Source organism: Manacus candei, unplaced genomic scaffold (assembly GCF_025592945.1).
Source record: "Manacus candei isolate 608988 ecotype Guabito, Panama unplaced genomic scaffold, ASM2559294v1 h1tg000077l, whole genome shotgun sequence".
NCBI lineage: Eukaryota > Metazoa > Chordata > Aves > Passeriformes > Pipridae > Manacus > Manacus candei.
In genome coordinates, this window is record NW_026138125.1 from 8,440,042 (window position 1) to 8,457,880 (window position 17,839).

Below are 17,839 nucleotides of genomic sequence, written 5' to 3' on the forward strand. Positions count from 1 at the left end.
GTGCTTCTAATCACCTTCATACTTTTGCTCTTGAAGAGACTATTGGTATTTTTGTATTTTATAACCTTAAAAGAGTAATTTCAACTATGTCAATGTTCCCATTAAATTCTATGAGATGTTAGTATTTCTCCTGGTTGTAGAATCAGTATTAAAGGGGAAAGGAAATCAATTTAGGGTGAGGCTTAGTGTATTTACATCATAAAGACACTTTACAAAGATAGAATTATTTGTAGGTTTAAACCCAAGAAATTTAACTGACAGGTGATTAATTCTGGGGGTCCTTGCTCAACCCCTCCCCAGCAGGCTCCCTGTCAGCTTCAATTGAAATCTTGCACTGAATGCATGCTACATCTTACAACACAGACTTAGCATTCCTCATGAACAGAGCTAATGAGTTACAGCTAATGATTTTTTTTTCCATACACCTATGCGTTCTGGAATCTAAACTACTTAAAGAGTAGAAATATCAATTTCAGGAAGAGTTAATTGCACTAAAGTATATTTTTGCCTTCACAGGGTGCAACAGAATAACTTAAATTTTTATACCTCCTTTCTAAGGAAGGTTATTCAGCAAGCAGTACTGCTTCGAACCAGAGGAACTTAATTTCCCTTGCCACAGTTTCTTTGGGAATAGGTTTGTTTCTGTGGTGTTTTTTTAGCCATTAGTTATTAATATCCACAAAATGCAGCTTGAACCGAACACACTATCCAGGAACTTGGTCAATCCATTTATCATTTGTGACCAGAAAGGCTATGAACAGATTCCAGAAGATTAACACCTTAGCATTTGAAACTTTCAAACACAGCTCTTTAGGACACAGCCACAAGGAAATCATTAACAAGAGAGAAAATGAAAGCTCTAAAAGAAGAAGGCAAAGAGCTGCATTAGGGAGCTCTGCCAGTTAGCATTACATGCTGTACAACTGCACAGGAGGATGCAAACTGTTTCTGTAAGTACCAGCAACCCCTACCCAGGCTTGGCAGAATGAGCAGCACCTTGCAAGACAAACCTGGACTTTCCCCAGTGTGATTTCCAGGCTGGCTTCTGGTTATTCTCCTACCTTCCCCATCAGTACCTGTTCCAGCTCTGCTGCTCGTGGTCAAAAACAAGAGCAAGGGATTTAGAAATAAATTAAAAGAAAACCAGGTCAGGTCAGGAACTTCAGCCGGATGAAGAGAAAGGGAATACCAGCTGACAATTTCATTACTGCACCATACCTACCTTTAGTAGGGCTAAGATTTTATTAGCTTAATAAAACAAATCAGGGTGAGGAGACATTGCAAAATGCTGAATAACGTAAAGGCCAGATGAAACACCTATCTTTAGAAAATAACTGCACAAGAAGCTGACAGTCTGGTCTTTCACAAGCTTAAAAGAAACCCCAGTTCTCTGCTATAGGCAGTCAGCCTTCCTCCCCCCCACTTTCTTTTGGTTTCTCACCATCCAAGTGCTACTTCTAGTGATAAATTTGGGAAGAGTATACTACCAGGGACTCTTATCTGACCCTAAAACAAAGGCAAAACCAACTTATTCATGAAAAATTGGAAGCACTTGAAAGCTTTAAGGAGATTGGACCCACCACACCCCCTTCCCTCCCTAACCCCCTTTTATGACTGTCCCCTGTGCAGCTGCCACGTCAGCATCACTCTCCTGGATCGCACATTTTGGGAGCCATCAGCCTAATCTGGCTCCATCTGGCCAGATTTAAATGACAAGCTTCTCCTAACACAGGAAATGCTGTCCTTTTTGAAAAATAACTATGGATACCAGTAAGATTAGCAGCAGGAGAGCTACCCCTCTGGATTATTTATTTACTTATCCCTTTGGCAAATTGTTAATATCTTTCTACTGACACATTTCTGATTTAATGTCAGCACTTGAACAAAATTTCACGTATTCACCTTAGCTTTACCTCCTTTGAAAAGAAAGCAGGCAAATACATCTCCAGAAACAGAACTGTTGCAGAAAAAACCTTATGGGCAGTTTTCTGTAATTTTAAGGCTACTGTGCCTGATTAACCAAGTCCTTGTTCCCTTCTAGCCACCCCATTTCTCTATTCCACAGTGACATCATACATTTGTATTTGATCTCAGCTTTTCACAGACATCATTTTCTGTTATCATAAATTCAACATTATGATCTCACTAAAACACTGAAAATGAATGCTGACATGGTTTTGGAAAAGGACAAGATCTATATAAACCTGTATTTTATCTTCAGTAAGCAAATGTACCAATCAAAATGATAAAAGCACTGCCAGTTAAATTTATTTCTGCTTAGCCAATATAGCTAAAAATCTCTCCAATACTATAAGAGTCCATCTAAGCCCAAATTCAGACCCTGTGCTTCAAGACATGGCTCAAACTTCAATACAGTCCCTATACCAGAAGTCTGGATGCATCTTAGAAAGAAGTACAAAAAATTCAACCAGAAGCCCCTGTACACAGAAACCTGTCCCCCAAGAACACCAACTCAGCTCTACCTGCAGCCAGACACAGATAAATCTTTTAGCAGCAGTAAAAAGCATGAGATTTACCAATCCTCAGTATCTCCTCCTTTTGATAATTTAGTATTTCACCACAATTCTGAACTCTTCTAGGCAATACCAAATGTGACCTCTTAAAAGATTGCATCTCCAATTCAACCAAACACTTCTTAGTGGAAACCTTTGCTGGTGCCTGAGGTATACAACATCAGTTTATTCCTGCATATGGGAACAGCCAATATTGAGGCAAGATCCTCCTCCCTTTCATTTAAATAGAAATTAAACTCCCCAGTGTTAGTCAGCATTTCTGGAGCAAGCAGAGTCTGCCCCAGGCTGCTCCTGGGGATGAGTCAGGTCCAGGCCAGGCCCTGGTTCCACAACTGTGAGTGCTCCCAGTGAGCTTAACCAGTAACGTGGAAGGAGCCTAATCCCCTGTCTCCATTCAACAGGTCATTTGCACACAAATCTTTGCAGATTTGGGTCCCGAGTGCCACTTCTCCCTCCCAGCCAAACTGCTGCTCAGGCACTGAGGGGCAGCACTGCTGGGGGTGGGCACAGTGCTGAACAGCCTGGATGTGCCTTCTAAAACACAACTTTTTATGCGTGTTTTAAATCAGTCACATTATTAAACGCAAAAATCGATAACGTGAACCAGCGCTACACAAAACCCAGTTTAATAGCACCATCCATGACAGTGCAGCAGCTGCTCCTCATGTCTGTGAATCCCACAATCCTCAGAGGCTCAGTAACTTGTCCTGGGTGTACAGCACTACAAACCAGAGCTGAACCACGGGCTGACTGAAAACTTGGAACACAGCATCAGTGGAACCTGGATTGCAGATTAGGGCAGATGATCCTAAAAAATACAAAGTCAGAAAAAATCCCCCAACACAGATATCCCTTATTCTCAGGCCCTTGTTGGAATAGCTGGAGATTCCTTAAAAATCTGTGGAAGGCTTCTTTTAAGATTTTAAAGTTTAATGGAAATGTTATTGCTTAGCTACTGCATGTTTTCATTCAAAGAAAAGGAATATTAAGATGAAGTTGTTGGAACCCTCTCATCCTAATTATTGTCAGGGAAAAGAGGCGAAGAATCAGTCCCATTGTAGGGCACAGAGTACAAATAACAAACAAATAACCAGCTTTATCCCTTAATCAGATCCATTCTCTTCTGGTTGAACTAACTATCTGAAAATGGCACCCATCCAGAATGTGCTAATCTTGCAGCAGTCAATCCTTTCCCCAGGAAAATACACAGTATAATACTTCAATAATTCAGTGTCAAAACAGTTGCTAGAGAAGTCCCATAGTTTGACTGCAATTTAAATTTACATTCCCCTGAAGAAAGAATTATGGATCTGTTTGAAATAAAGTCAAGTCTCTGAAATGGTGCGTTCCCAAAAGAGACATAGTCCTTTTTGTCTATGATAATCTCATTACTTCCTCATTAAGTAAAACTTAATCCAAAGTAGGAAGATCAATTTGAGTAACACTTAAAACAATCAGCCTCATGGACTGCTCTGTCACCCTGCAAGGACAGGGAATAGCTCATCTGCTTTCCAAGGATCTGCATGTTACAAGGGACAGCTAGTCCCCCTCCATTCTTTGAATATTTTTAGAAAACCCAAGACAAAATAAACTTTAAAAACACTTCACATAGAAAAAACATTGCAACAAGCACATAAACAAAAGAAAGTAAATGTTTTAGAAGTCGACAAGTTGACATAAAAAGGGTAGGAAAAGAAGTCACCATGTCACATTGGCTCAAGTGAGTCAGGTGGCATTTTACATTGTGTTGTTTTGAACAAAAGAAGCTCAGTCCACTTTCACCAAGCAAATGTGTTGATTGCAAAGCTGCAGCCAGCACATCTGCCAACTGCAAGGTTTGACTGAGAGCACGAACTGAGAAAATCCTCTGACACTTCTAGAGGTTAATTATCATACAACAGTTGGGATTGGGGGACCCTAAAGCCCACCCAGTCCCACCCCCTGCCGTGGGCAAGGACACCTTCCACTAGCCCAGGTTGCTCAGAGCTCCATCCAGCCTGGCCTTGGACACTGTCAGGGACGGGCCAGCCACAACTCCTGGACAAAATCCTGCTTTGCTGAGCTAAAGGCAGAAATTCTGAGGCATCATTTACAGACTTCTGCATTGAACACAAGAAATTTGCAGGTTTATTATATCCTTTTTATTAACGTTCCATCTAGCTTCCTATTTATTACTTTCGTAGATAACAAAAGTTACCAACAATATGCTTGAACACATTCATTTAAAGATTTATTGGAAGATGTGAGGCTGAGTTATCCATTACAGCACTCTATAATTTTCTCCATTACTGAAGAAATAACAAATGTTTTAAATCGACTTGTACCTGCCTGGTCCATAAATCACACCTGTTATTGGCCAGGCTGTGTGGAGAGTGGGATGTTTGGAACAGTGCAGCAAGCAACTTCCCCCTCTGCTGCTCTGCATCCATCAGATAAAATACTCACATCTCCAGAATTCATTTAGCACTACAAAAGTAAAGATGCTGTAACACAAAACTGCAGAGAATCAACGTTCCCTGCAGTATAATAAAGTACCTGGGCTTGGCACTTCTCATCCAGAGGCAGGATCCACCCTGTAGCACAGGAATTTCCAAGGTGGATTCCATGTATAGTAACACAGGGCCGTTGGAATAAGGATGCAGTTCTACAGGCAAGGAGAGTCAAGCAGCAAGACCTCAAAGCAGCTGCAGCAGAACAGTGTGTTCTGCAAGAGGCATCACAACCACTAAACCGTCAGATACTGAAACAATCAATACCAAGTAGCAGCAAAAGTTCAATGGGAGACAGCTAAAGAAGCTCAGAGTAAAAAGGAGCCATTGAGCCACTCTAAGAAAAACCAACAAACACCTACTGAAGACTGGGCTTTAAAAAATCTGTGCAAAGTATCTGGATTCCAGCTGTTAAATCACAGCCTCGTTGCTCTTCAGATAAATCAACCAATGTGATTTTGCTTCCAGTGCTGCAAAATGAACAATTGGAAATGCAGTTTCAGTCATGATAGCTTCATTTTCTCTAACTAGTAAAGCCCAGATTTTCTCAATGCAGGAAGGGAAAGAGGACTCCAGTTCCTTGTTTTATGGAATTTAAGAGGTGATTTTAAGTTGTCCTCACATTTTGCACGTCTTCTGTGTAGTCTTTTAAATTAAAGCACTTCCACCTACCACATTTTCATGCTAGCTTTGTTACTGATGTTTTTTACTTTAGAAAACCTAATCTGTATGGAAAGGGTCCCTGCCCCACTGCTGGAGGCCCCCCTCCCCACAGCTCTGCTGACAGTCCAATTTGTGCCAGCATCTCCTAATGAACTGCAGGCAGGATACAGCTGGATTAGTTTATGCTGTTGTGGGTACAGCTTATCAGTGCTTTGAGAACATATGACTGTCTGAATAAGTCCAATTTCTCCTTAAGCCAAGATACTTTTCCCTGTTACAGCCTATGAGGAGCTGTGGCTGTCTGGAGTTGCAGTGATTTGCACATTTATGGTTCTACTTCAGAGCAATTCTGCATCTCACCTGCCTGAGCTCCACAGGTCCCTTCCCTCACCAAGCTGCAGGTGGGACACAACCAGGGCCAGGGGGAAGGAGGAACCTGAGGGAGCAGGACCCTGTGAGGTTGTGCTGACACCAAAGACTCTGTATCACCATCCTTAAGTCAGCCCAGCCAACTTTTGTCTCAGCAGCATAGCAGGAGTCAGAACAGAACATTTGTTTGCAGCCTACAAGAGAGAAGCCAGAGGGAGAGATAATTCATGTGATTTAGGAGCCACTGCAGGTTATTTTGTCAGGAGCATCAGTATCATGTTGTACAGCTTTTGCCAGTTTTGCTAGGCCGAGTTATGTGCAGGGAAGCATTTGGCACAACTGCACTTCAAATTATTGCATAATGGTGTCCGATATGCTACTACAAAAAACAAGCCATGCTTGTCTGAAGCCTCTCAGTTCCAGCCATTAGAAATGTACAGTGAAAATATGAATCAATCTTCTTTTTGCATATACACTTTCTTTGTTGCCTCCTTATTCATAGGGATCTCTAGATTTCAGTTTGAAACTCTGTATCCTTGGTCTGGTACGAAAGATTACAATTTGTTTAAGTTCTCAACATTCTTCCCAGGCCTCAAACACAGCCCAGCAAGAAGATGGGTAATATTTTGTTCAGCTTGAGAACTGCAGCAGTTGGTAGAACTGCAAAGGATTTTAGCAGGCCTTCCCCTGTCCTTGAGCAGATGTAAGTACCTGCATTGTCCACAGATAGGGTGGTGGGGTTTCTTGCTGTGTCTGTGGGCTTTGGGGGGGGAGTTGTTTTGTGCTTTGGTTAGAGTTTTTTTATCTTTTTACTTACAGGGACCTGAAAACCCACAGAATAGGCCAACTGCTGACCTTCTTGTCTTTACTGGACATCCCACTTGGTGATTCCTCCCATCCTCTCACCAAACCATCCACTTGGCTGTTGCCAAGCTGTCCAGTCTTGTCAAGTGCAAAAAAGTCCAAGAGCAGCCCTGACTTACAGGTGCACATGTGTGACCAAACCTGGTTTCACAATTAGGACCTGGCTTCAGCAGCACAGCTCACCCAAGGATGTCCCTTTTCCTGCCCCCCTGCAGCCCAAATACAACACCCACACATGGCTCTGGGGCCACACCACCAGGGGAAGGAATATATGGGGACAGGGTGCTCTGCTTTTGCCAAGAAAAGGTTACTGAGCTTACACTGTGATCCAGCAACCTGTTGTTCCTCAAACCTCCATCCTGCTGGAACAGGTATCCAGGGCAAAACGTTCCCCCCTCCTGCCAAAAGAGGAGGCCCCCTGTTCCCTCTGCCCACAGCTACTCTCCCACTGCTCAGTGCAGCGTTCGAGGCAGGAACAGTGCACTTCACCAGGAAACTAAGCCAACTGAGGAAATAAGAGCATGTGTGCTGGAGAGGTTTCTGGGGAAACTGCACCAATTGTGAAATCCAGCTGCCTGCACAGTTGCAGGATCCTGTTGCTGGCACGAGGAAGGCTGGAGATATCCTTACAGGGCAGCATTGTCCTCCCCGTGGCAGCTGAGCCAGAGCACGGGGGCTCTGCCATCAGAAGGCTGGTGGCCATGCTGAGCATTTTGCAGGATCCTGAATCAAATACTCCTACTTGATGCTTCAAATCCATGCAGGGAAAAAAAAAAAAAGGAAGAAAATACAAACAACCTGGCCGTATCCAAACAGTTTTCCCCACAATTTTGTTGCACCACAGGGAAAGGCAGTCTCCACCCACGGCAGAGCAGTAATTTTGAACGGCACTGTCTGAAACTGAACATTTGTGTAAAAGCCCTCGCTGAAACAGCAAAATCTCAGTCCCCCACTGCTGCAGAAATACACCTGTTAGGTGCCACACCTACCAGGTGAAGGAGAAAAAGCAGGAGAACATTTAGTGCTTTTTATAGCAAATAAAATTACAGCCTCCAAATTAGCCAAAATCAGTTGCATTGTGATTGTCTGAGTTGCTGTGATATCAACACAACGGCTTGCAGAAACTTTTGAAATCAAATAGTATGTTTTAACGAGGGGAAAAAACCCACACATCTAACTAAATTCCCACGTGAGCTCCAAACAGCTGCCCGTGTGTTCAGTTAGCCTGCCATGGGCATCGCTCTTCTCCGGGTATTTCTTCCCCAACTTTTGTTGTTTCAGTATCTGTAACAGATTATAGATAAAACAGATAGCTCTAAATAGCTTCCAGGAAAAAAAAAAAAAAAGCAAGCAACACTGTTTTTGTGACTGATATTTGTCTTCATAACCCTGCATTTCCAAGGTTCAAGTGTTCTGTGCCAACAATTCCCACTATTTAGTCACGGTGCCTGCATGCTTACATCCAATAAGAAAACCTAAATAACCTTGCAAATAGAGAAATAATCACTAAAATTAAAGATGGAATATACATAAAAAGAAAGACTTGAATTTGGATTAATTTCAGAATAGATTAAAGGAAGCAGGTAAACATAAGGACTTGAAATATTGAAAGACTACAACAGCAGCAAAACAACTAGCAAATGCCTGCTAACTATGTTGCCCTCTAAACCAATGAAAAGGAGCACAATCAGTTTAAGAGATCAGATTCAGGCTCAAAAGAAACCAGTAAGGTTCTGAAGGAAAACATGGCACGCAGGTTTTTATGCACTGCAAACAGAGTAGAATCAGGGCTTTCCAAATGATGCTGAGAACGAAACAGATCTTACTTTCCAGATACATCCCCAAGAAGGTGAATAAAAGGAAACTGTACTTGTTTGTTGCTGATCCCAAAACTGATATAAGAACTGAAACATGTATTTGACAAAGCCCACTATCAGCTCATGGAATCAGGAATCAAAGCATGCAGCCATTTGCAGTGCAAAGTTAAAATGGGGTGCCTTTGCACAGCCTCTGTTGTCCCTGTTGGGCTCAGTGCAGGGATAACCACGCAGGATCGCTGGGCTGGGACACACAGCAGTCAATTAGATAATGTATTGGCTGCTCAGGGTGCCAAAGCAAATAAAGCAGCTGTAAGGGGATGACTAATACCAGATAGAATGAAATAGCTGCTCTTCACCGACAGTCACTCAATATATTTCCAAACCTGACAGGATCTCAAATGCTACTTTTCATTCTTTAGACTTGTGTTGTGCCAAAACAAACCATCTCAAGAACCCCTTCTCCTTCATGCCAGTATTTCTCACCCTATCCCATCTCACCCCAGTGGGCAAGTGTAAAGCACAGCCAAACCTCTCAACGCACGGCTCCATGGGGACACAGGGCTCTTGGACCAGCCTCTTCTGATCCTTCTGGGCTTTACAGCCCCACCTGGAACCACCCAGAACCTGGGAGGCCTGGAGGTGGCATGGTGCCACCTCCCATGTCCTGCCAGCAGCCTGTGCCTTCCACAGTCCCCACAGCGACTTCAGGAATGGTTCCATTCACCTGGAGGCAATAAGCCTCTTCATTGCCAAAAGCTGTTATCTGTGGAAGCCAAGCCAGTGCTACAACACCCAAATTACAGGTTAAAAGCAGCTGAGACTGATTTGAAGTCAATTTAATTAATCCAGTACACCTTTGGTAGAAACTACCTTGCAACTAACGAAGGCCACTGTTCTCAGAGGTTCTGTACTTTCTCCTCCCTTTATTCTAGATCTACATATTTCACATTTTCTTTTTCCTTTTCCCTACTTCTCCACTCTCATTTGACTCTTCCCCCACTTATTTCACCCTTGTTACTCTTTGTTTTACTAAGTTTCTACAGTTATTCCTCTCAGCTCCTGTTTCCCATTTCCTAGAAGGAGGCCACTATTCTGGTTTGGTAACATTTTATATCCACCTCACATGGTATGAATCATGCGATCTTCAGAGCAGTGAGGACTCAAGACCCCTGTTTACAGCTGCCAGGTGTTTTCAGTGTGGCATATGATCATGCTGTGGGAGTTCCTACTGTATTATTCCATGCAAATAGCAAATACCTCATAGATTAAGTATCATACCAATAACCTACATGGTTTCTGCATAGCAGATTGCATTCCTAGCGGGAAATTAGGAGAAGGGACTGTAAGAATTCTGAGTTTAAAGGTGACTCTCCATGTTCACCTACCTCCTTGTTACGTGCAGTTCCTTCCTGAACAGAGGGGAAGGGCACAGTTCTACCTATAGTGTTAACACTGATTAAACCACATCACAGTTCTCACGTGTCCTTATGCCCAAGATAAAAATATGGTGAATCCCATCAGACACTAAACTGAAAAACTGACCTGGATGGAAAAAAAAAAGACACAAGTAAAAATGCAGATAATTCTTGGTTAGCTTACAGCAAGATTTCTACACAGTGTGCCTCAATGAAATGGGAAGGGGTGAATAAAACAACCTCTTCAGACAGCAAGAGCTGCTCGCTGAATTACACCTAACACAAGTCTGCCTACAGGAGAGCGTCTAGAGCCTTTTAGCGTGCTAGACAAGTACCGGGAAAAGATAAAAGGCAAAAGCATAATAGAATAAAATGAGAACATATGCACTTCTAGGAAGATTCAAGTGGCAATTTGGTCTTGGCTCCTCTTAGCCACTTACAGTGTCATCGCTGCATCCCTCAGTGAAGTGGTGAGTGCCTATCGCTGTGGAGGGGAGGAGGGAGGAGAGGAACGCGAATGGGAAACCAGTCAGGTACCTGTGACACACCCAGGTGGTCTGTTCAGGACAAGCACACGATGCAAAAGCGTGTCCAAGCATTTAACACACAAAACCTGTTATTAAAGTGTTTTACAGCATCTTCAGAGATAGTGGCTTTTCTTTAGTCCATCTACCCCTCCCTACGCCATCAAGAGAGTTCAGCCGCTACCAGAAGCTTCAAAGCAGTGGGATGTTCAAACACCATGGGAAGTACCTTCCAGTCTTTCCCGGACGCCTGCACTCGGCCCGTCGGGCGGGAGCGGCCCGCGGGCCGTACGTGCTGCGGGGACCCGACCTCCCCGCCCGAGCGGGGCCATCCCGGAGCACGCGGCTCAGCAGTGCGGCCGGACGGGGCCGGCCTGCGGCTCCCGCGGGGCTCCGGCGGCAGGGCAGGGGGTGGCCGAAGGGCCGGGCCCCGCCGCACCGCCCCTTTCTCACCCGGCTGCACCCCGCCGCGCTCGGACACTCACCGCGAGGCAGCGTCCGGCCCCGCGGGCCCGTCCGGCGGGCGTGCCCGACAGAGCCGGCCCGGGCACAGCGCGGGCTCGGCTGGGCTTGGCTCGGTCGGGTCCGGCCCGGGCGCAGCGCGGGCTCGGCTGGGCTGGGCTCGGCTCGGTCGGGTCCGGCCCGGGCACAGCGCGGGCTCGGCTGGGCTCGGCTCGGTCGGGTCCGGCCCGGTCCCGCGCTGTGCCCGCCGCCGCACAGCATCGGTAACCACGGCAACCTCAAGTCGCCCTGCCATTGGCGGATTTAACGTGGGGCAGCAGCCAATGGGGCGCGGCCTCTGGGCCCGCCTGGCCAATGGGCGCGGCCGCCTGGCCGGGCGGCGCGTGACGCGGCGCGCGGGGCGGGGCGGTGCCGGGGCGGGCGGCGGGGCCGCCACCATGGAGACCCCGGGGTAGGGCGGGCGCGCCCGGCGGGGCCGCTTCGCGCGGTGAGTGGGGCCGGGGGGCGGGAGCGAGGGGGGCGAGCGGCGGAGCCCGCCGGGGCACCGGGGCCGAGGAGCCGCGGAGCCGCTGCCGCCGCGGAGGACCCGCGCGGGGCCCGCGGGCGGAGCACGGCGCGTCCTCCGCGCCCGCGGGGCCGCGGAGAGCCCGGCAGGGCCGCCCCGAGGGGCCCTGCGGGCGGAGGAGCCGCCGCCCGGGCGCTGCCCCGAGCGCCGCGCCGAGCCCGGGCCCGCCGTTGTGCGCGGGGCGTGCGCGGGCCAGAGCCGCGGGCAGAGCGGAGCCGCGGCGGGCACGGCCCCCGGGCGGCCGCACCGCGGGCAGAGCGGCGGGAGCTGCCCGGGGCCGGCCAGGTGCTCCGGAGGTCTCGGGCTCCCGCCGCCGTCCCGCTGCTCCCGCGTGTCCCCGCCTGCCGTCGCGGTGCTCCCGGGGGTCCCCGGCCCCGCTGCCGCCGCGGTGTTCCCCGCACGGGGTCGAATGTAGATTTTCGTACCCGCTGTGTGACCGCAGAGTTCCGAGCCGCGCTCCCGCCGGCCGCTACCGGGGAGCGGCGGAGCATCCCCGGCCCGCACCGGGAGCGCGGCTCGCGCGGCTCGGCAACTTTAAGCGGTGTTTGCCCCCGCTCTCCCATCGGCGCAGTGGGAGCAGGGGCCGGGCAGGGGCCGGGCAGGAGCGGTGGCCCCGGGGCCGGCTGCCCGCGCTGCCCGCGCTGCCCGCGGAGGTGCCGCCGGCCGTGCCTCGGGCTCGCTGCAGTGCCAGAGCAGAAAGTGCTCTGCAGGTGCCGGTTACCGACTGCAACCGCCGGGGCTCGGGCTGGGAGAGCTGGGAAATGAAGTGTCGGCACAATAAAATTAATCCTGATGCTGAACCCGGGCTGTTCCAGCACAGGAGAACCATAGCTGATGGCTCGAGCCTGCTCTGGCCCATTCCCCCTCCCGGCTGGCGCTCCGGAGGCATCCCCAGCTCACCGGCGGAGAACGGGGTGTTTCTCAAGTGCCTGTGTTGGCCCCGTAGACCTTTGTACTCTTTTTTTTTTTCTTTAAACAGCCTTCTGCTCCTTGTTACTTTTACATTAGTCATTGCTTCCAGATTCGACTGTTTGAAGGAAAAGGTGTGGTTGGACTGAGAGCAGTAGTGTTGCGTGAACCAGCTTTTCAGTTTTTACAGCATTCTGATTTTTTGATAACTTGGAGTTTAGAGATTAGGAGACAACAAGGATGACAACGTTTTCCCCTTAACTAATAACTATATTTTTGAGGTAAATAAATTGTTCACTGTCATAAAAATATGGGAACCTACTAAATATACTTGTTTAGCTTATGCAGATACATTAATTCAGTCTTGTCCATCATGTTTAAGGTGGAGGGAGTGCGTTTTGAGAGCTTTTTGTTGGCACTTGTCTTCTGTAATGTTTCTGTTAAACGTTTCAATGTTACATGCAAACGAATGTAACCTGACTGTGGAAAGCAGATTGCAGTAACTTTCTCCTTCTGTTGAAATTGCTTTTGAAGGGCCTTATTGCTACTGGAATGAGTTGCTATTAATATTTTTAATTAAGGTAGAAAGCTGATGGGCCTTTTCCAGTAAAAACTATGTCTTTTTCCCTTTCATCTTGTTAGATGTTAAGGATAAATTGCAGTACTAATAATAGAAGTTCTGCTATAAAACGCAGTTGGAGCAAGTCTAGTGAAAGAGTAGTCTTCTATAAGAGGGGAGAATTTGTTCTAGTTTTTCTTAAAATTTTAATAAGATAACACCTTTTGGAGTTTGCTTTTTTTAACAATAATGCAGGATCCCTTTACAATGAACGTGATTTCAGTCACACAATGAAAACAAGGGAAGCGATAGGATATGTTACTTTTTTTATAGCAGCTTTGTGTAGTAGCAAAATAGGATCTATAATGTATTTTGGTGTATTCTTTATACTGAGTGATGGTACGTGCTATGTACAAATAATAGTAATCTCAATTAGTAATGTGTGTCTGGTGCTTAGTGTAGAAATCTTCATGTACTGTGAGAGAAACCTCTGTGGAGAAACACTCTGCATATTAACCAAACAGGAAACATAAATAAAAACTTCATGTACTTCTGCTTCACTTTATGTAGGTTATTTAAATACATTAAGTACAGATGAAAAGCAATTCTGAAAGATGGGACTCCGTGAGTAATGTTTTAATTTTGTTGTGGGGTATTTTTTCATTCTTAGCTGTGATGCTGAAAATTAGCAGGTCCTGCAACATTGGGTTATTTGTCTGGTGCAGGAAAGCAGTGACTGGTTCAGGGAGCTCAGTGAGCTTAATGAAACTGTAGTGAGTGTAATCAAGAGTAGTTGGCTTTAGTACTAGGATGCACTTATTGCAATATTTTACAGAAAAGACCCCTGAAGAGCAAGCAGAACTCGTGATCCTTGTCTGGAAAAGTGTACCCATGAGTCTGTTATCAACCACGGTCTGTACTGCTCTCAGTTACTTCCCTGTCATTTGCAGTGGGATCAGGGGGTCTGGGTTCCAGGGATTGCTCTGCAGGAGTAGCTGTGCTCCTTTCCAGCTGTTGCCAGTGTGGTTGGGCAGAGCAGTGCCCAGGAACAGGGGGCTTTTCTGAATGGGCTGCAAGGCTCTGTTCTGCTGCCGTGGCCTGGGAGCCCAGAGCTGCAGGAGTGCAGGAGCTGGGGGAGAGGCTGCCCGGCTTCAGAACCGTGACCTGGTGTGCCAGGAGTGGGTGGGACACAACTGGAAACAGCTGCTGCAGGAAGAATGTGTTTCACCCTCTCGTACAAGTGCGTGGGCATCTCCCGAGGAACCCGTGCTGGTGCAGGTCAGAATTCCGGAATTTCAGCAGCTTTAGTTGGGTTTGGGGGGTTTTCCTCTAGTGAAAGTAAGACAGCAAATCCTTATGAATATGGCATGTACTGTCACTCTACAAGTAAACTGGTTCAAACTTCAGTAATTAAGTAGGAAAAAGAAAAAGGCCTAGCAGAGCTTTGTGTGCAAGTGACTGGAAAGCTGGATCTGAAACTGGGCTCTCGGGAACGACCTGTAACTATCACTTGCTGCTGTTCCAGCCTTGACTGCAATGTGCTGTCATTGAGGCAGTTCCACTGCTAGTGAAGATGGAGAGCAAATATGCAACCACAGCCGAGCCCAGAACCAAAGCCTGTGGAAATGGCCCTTCCCGAGGAGCAGGATGAGCTGGCTCTGGCAGCAGCACTTGGAGTGGAGCTGGAGGGGCTGCCAGCACCAAGAGCTCTCTGGGCACGCTTGGGAGCTTTGCTGATTCTCAGCTGCTTTTCCTGAGGCCTGTGAGATGTCCCAGTTCATTGGATAACTTCTCATGTTCTTTTATCCAAACGGAATACTCATTTATTCTGCTCAGGGGAGGTTTGCAGAGGGAGGGGAAGACATGGATGCAGACAGCCAAAAACTGCCTCTGGTGACCTTGCCAAAGCTTTTGCTTGCTCGGAAGAAAATCACAGTGTCTTGTCAGCTAAATCTCTGCAGCTGACAGCAGCGTTCAGACCTTTGCTCCACTCCCTCTTGCTGCTCCTTCACTCTGAGGCGGAGGAGAGAGACCTGGATTTCGGGAGGGAGGAAGGAAGGAAGGAAGGAAGGACTCCTTGGCTTTCACGGGAGATGAATGAGTTTGTTTTTTGATGATGGAGTCCCCGACAGTGTCATTAAAGGGGAAGGCTGGAGGAGAGAGGGCTGCGGTGGTGTCTCAGGACGCGGTGGAGCCGGCGCGTGTCCCGGGGTCAGGGAGGTGACTCGGGCTCGGGCTTGTCCTCCTTTCGGGCTGGGCTGTGAGTCAGCCCCGCTTCCTGGAGAGCGAGCGCTGGCTGCTGCGGGGGCAGCGCCGGGAACCAGCCCGGCCAGTTTGCTGCTGCCTTTCCTTCGGGAGGGGAGGGCAGAGCCTTCGGCTGGGGCCCGACAGAATGGCTGTGCCTGTCTGCACCTTCCTGGTCCTCTGCATGGCATCCTGCTCTTGCAGGCAAACGGAGACAACTTTGGGAAGTTTGTGCACGGTATTTTTGAACGAGATGCCTTTTTAAAAGAATTTTTTTTAAAGGGCATACTTTTATCATTCGTGTGTTTTTCTCCTGTTATTGTAATTTTAAGATATTGTGGTTACAAAAGAAAAAGAAATTGCTAAGAAATGTCTCGATGACCAACTCTTACAGATCTTCCTCCCCTTTTTTACTTTGTGTAGCATTTTAGAGTTCTTACGTAGCACTAGGAATTGAAGACAGGTCAAATTCCTGTTTAATGGCTTTTAAAAATAATTTTAAGTATGCCTTTATTTTAGTAGAGGAAATGAAACTGGGAGTTGTTACTTTGAGAGTGATTGATCCATTATTCAAGAAATAATTAAAATTAAAGCCCCCTCATGTAGTGTTTTAACTGAAACGTGGTGTGTTTTTGTGAACCTTAAATCAATGTTATAGCTGATCTAATGTTCTGATTGGTATTGTGATTAATTCATTAGTAAAGAGGAGAAAGGAATCTATTGGAAACCCTTTGAGGGTGTACAAGCTGAAACTTGCTTTCTGCATCACAGCTCGGTGGGGGGATTTTTGATGTGTTTACTGTTTGTGCAGCCGTGGGGTGGTGGTTGTGGGCAGTGAATGAAATTCCCCCGTGGCTGTGGGATCCTTGGGATGTGCCCCTGTGCAGGCTGTGGGATGAGCTGGCCTTCAGGGTAACTGAGTTTGTGCAGAGCAGTTTAGGGCGTCGGGTCCCCACTCTTTGATGAATGAGGTACATCTTGGAGCATTGGGTGGGGAAGCTCCAGTGGGATTCACTGCTCTGGGGGTCCCTGTGCTGGCTGGCAGCAGGGGTGGCCCTGCACGGTGTCAGATTGGCCCAGGAAATGTCCTTAGACTGATTGGGGCCATCTCCAGAGGCAGCAGGAGCAAAAGGGAGAATGTCCTGGGAGGAGGTGGAGGGGCTGAAGGTAGTGGCAGTTTTCCTAGAGCCAGGGAGGGCAAAGAGGAGCAGAGATCTGGGAGCAAGTGAGGAAAAGGAGGAGCTGGGATGTGGTGCCAGATGTTGCCTTTTCTCTCATGAGGTCTAGCTGTAAGGGAATAAGGAAGAAGCTTTAAAAAAATTCTGTTAGTTTCTGTGGGTGCCAAAAACTTTCCCTGTCTTCACCTCCTCACAAAAGCTGCTTGTGGCCCCTACGTGGTGTGATAAGCTGTAGGTTATCACCTGGGCTATGCTTTTAACAGGTTTTTGGAAATGTACTCAAAAGCATTTGCATTACATGTGTCCAAATAGAAAGCACCTAGTCTATCCTTTAATTTGCTTTAAATGATCTTACTTAGGCCATCTCTGCTAGAAATCTGATGTGAACAGGAGACTTCCCAGTTTGTGATGGGTTCTTGTCCTCTTCCCCAGGAAGGCAGCAGCAGGCAATGCATCCTTAGTACTCTGAAAGGAACCTTTTCAGTTCCATAACCATGCTCTTCACTGTCTTGCCTTGGCAGAATTTCCTGTTGTGTAACCTGGGAATGGAGCATTTGTGCCTTTGTGATCATGGAGGCAAATCTGAGAGGTGAAAACTAAAACCAAATAAATTCAGTGATCCCTGAAACAATTTCAGACAAATGATCACTCTTTAAATTCCATGTCGGTGTGACGTGCTTAAAGCTGAAGTATTTAATATCTTCCACCAAATAAAGCCAAGATGGTGCATGTGATGTGATTGCAGGGGCTTCTGGGCAAGTGAAGAACTGGAGTGTTAACTGGAAACATTCCATGTACGGGTGTGTTTGTGTGGCCCTGTTCCCTGATTGTCTCGTACAGATTCAAGCTCAAGTTTTGCACAGTATCAAAAGATACATAGGGAGACATCTCAAAATGAGCTAATATTTTCCTCCTGTTCTTACTTAAAAATGAAGTTGCCAGATATTCTTATTGAGAAACAAGACAACAGTGTAGAAATGAGAGCATACAAAGAAAGGAGATTTCATTTGTACCGTACCTGCACCTAAACTCCAAATTGATGTGCCCTTCTATGACATAGAGGGAGGTCCATGCTCTGTAGAGCTTACAAAGAGAAAGGCAAAACTCCAACTGATGAAAGGACTGGAGAAGATACCAAGAACGTGACTCTTTGTAACACACACCTTATCAGGGTGCTCGTGATCCAGCCCTGCTGCTGGGCTGTGTTGTTTGATTCATCCTTAATCAAAGATATGCTGACAGAA

The 17,839-nt window shown here is 46.9% G+C and overlaps 2 protein-coding genes across 11 annotated transcripts in view; one reads left to right on the forward strand and one right to left on the reverse strand.

Moving 5' to 3' along the window:
- Positions 1–11,348, reverse strand: part of CCDC148 (coiled-coil domain containing 148) — a 56,227-nt gene extending 44,879 nt beyond the window's left edge. For 3 of the 5 annotated variants that reach the window (XM_051810167.1, XM_051810169.1, XM_051810166.1), the window contains exon 1: positions 1,011–1,391. The gene's annotated coding sequence lies outside the window, so the exon portion shown is untranslated. Of the gene's footprint in view, positions 1–1,010; positions 1,392–11,163 lie in introns of those variants that run through there. The other 2 variants (XM_051810168.1, XM_051810170.1) reach the window with 1 other exon arrangement.
- A 208-nt stretch (positions 11,349–11,556) lies between these two features.
- Positions 11,557–17,839, forward strand: part of PKP4 (plakophilin 4) — a 72,380-nt gene continuing 66,097 nt past the window's right edge. For all 6 annotated transcript variants that reach the window (XM_051810393.1, XM_051810394.1, XM_051810395.1 and 3 more), the window contains exon 1: positions 11,557–11,627. The gene's annotated coding sequence lies outside the window, so the exon portion shown is untranslated. The remainder of the gene's footprint in view (positions 11,628–17,839) is intronic.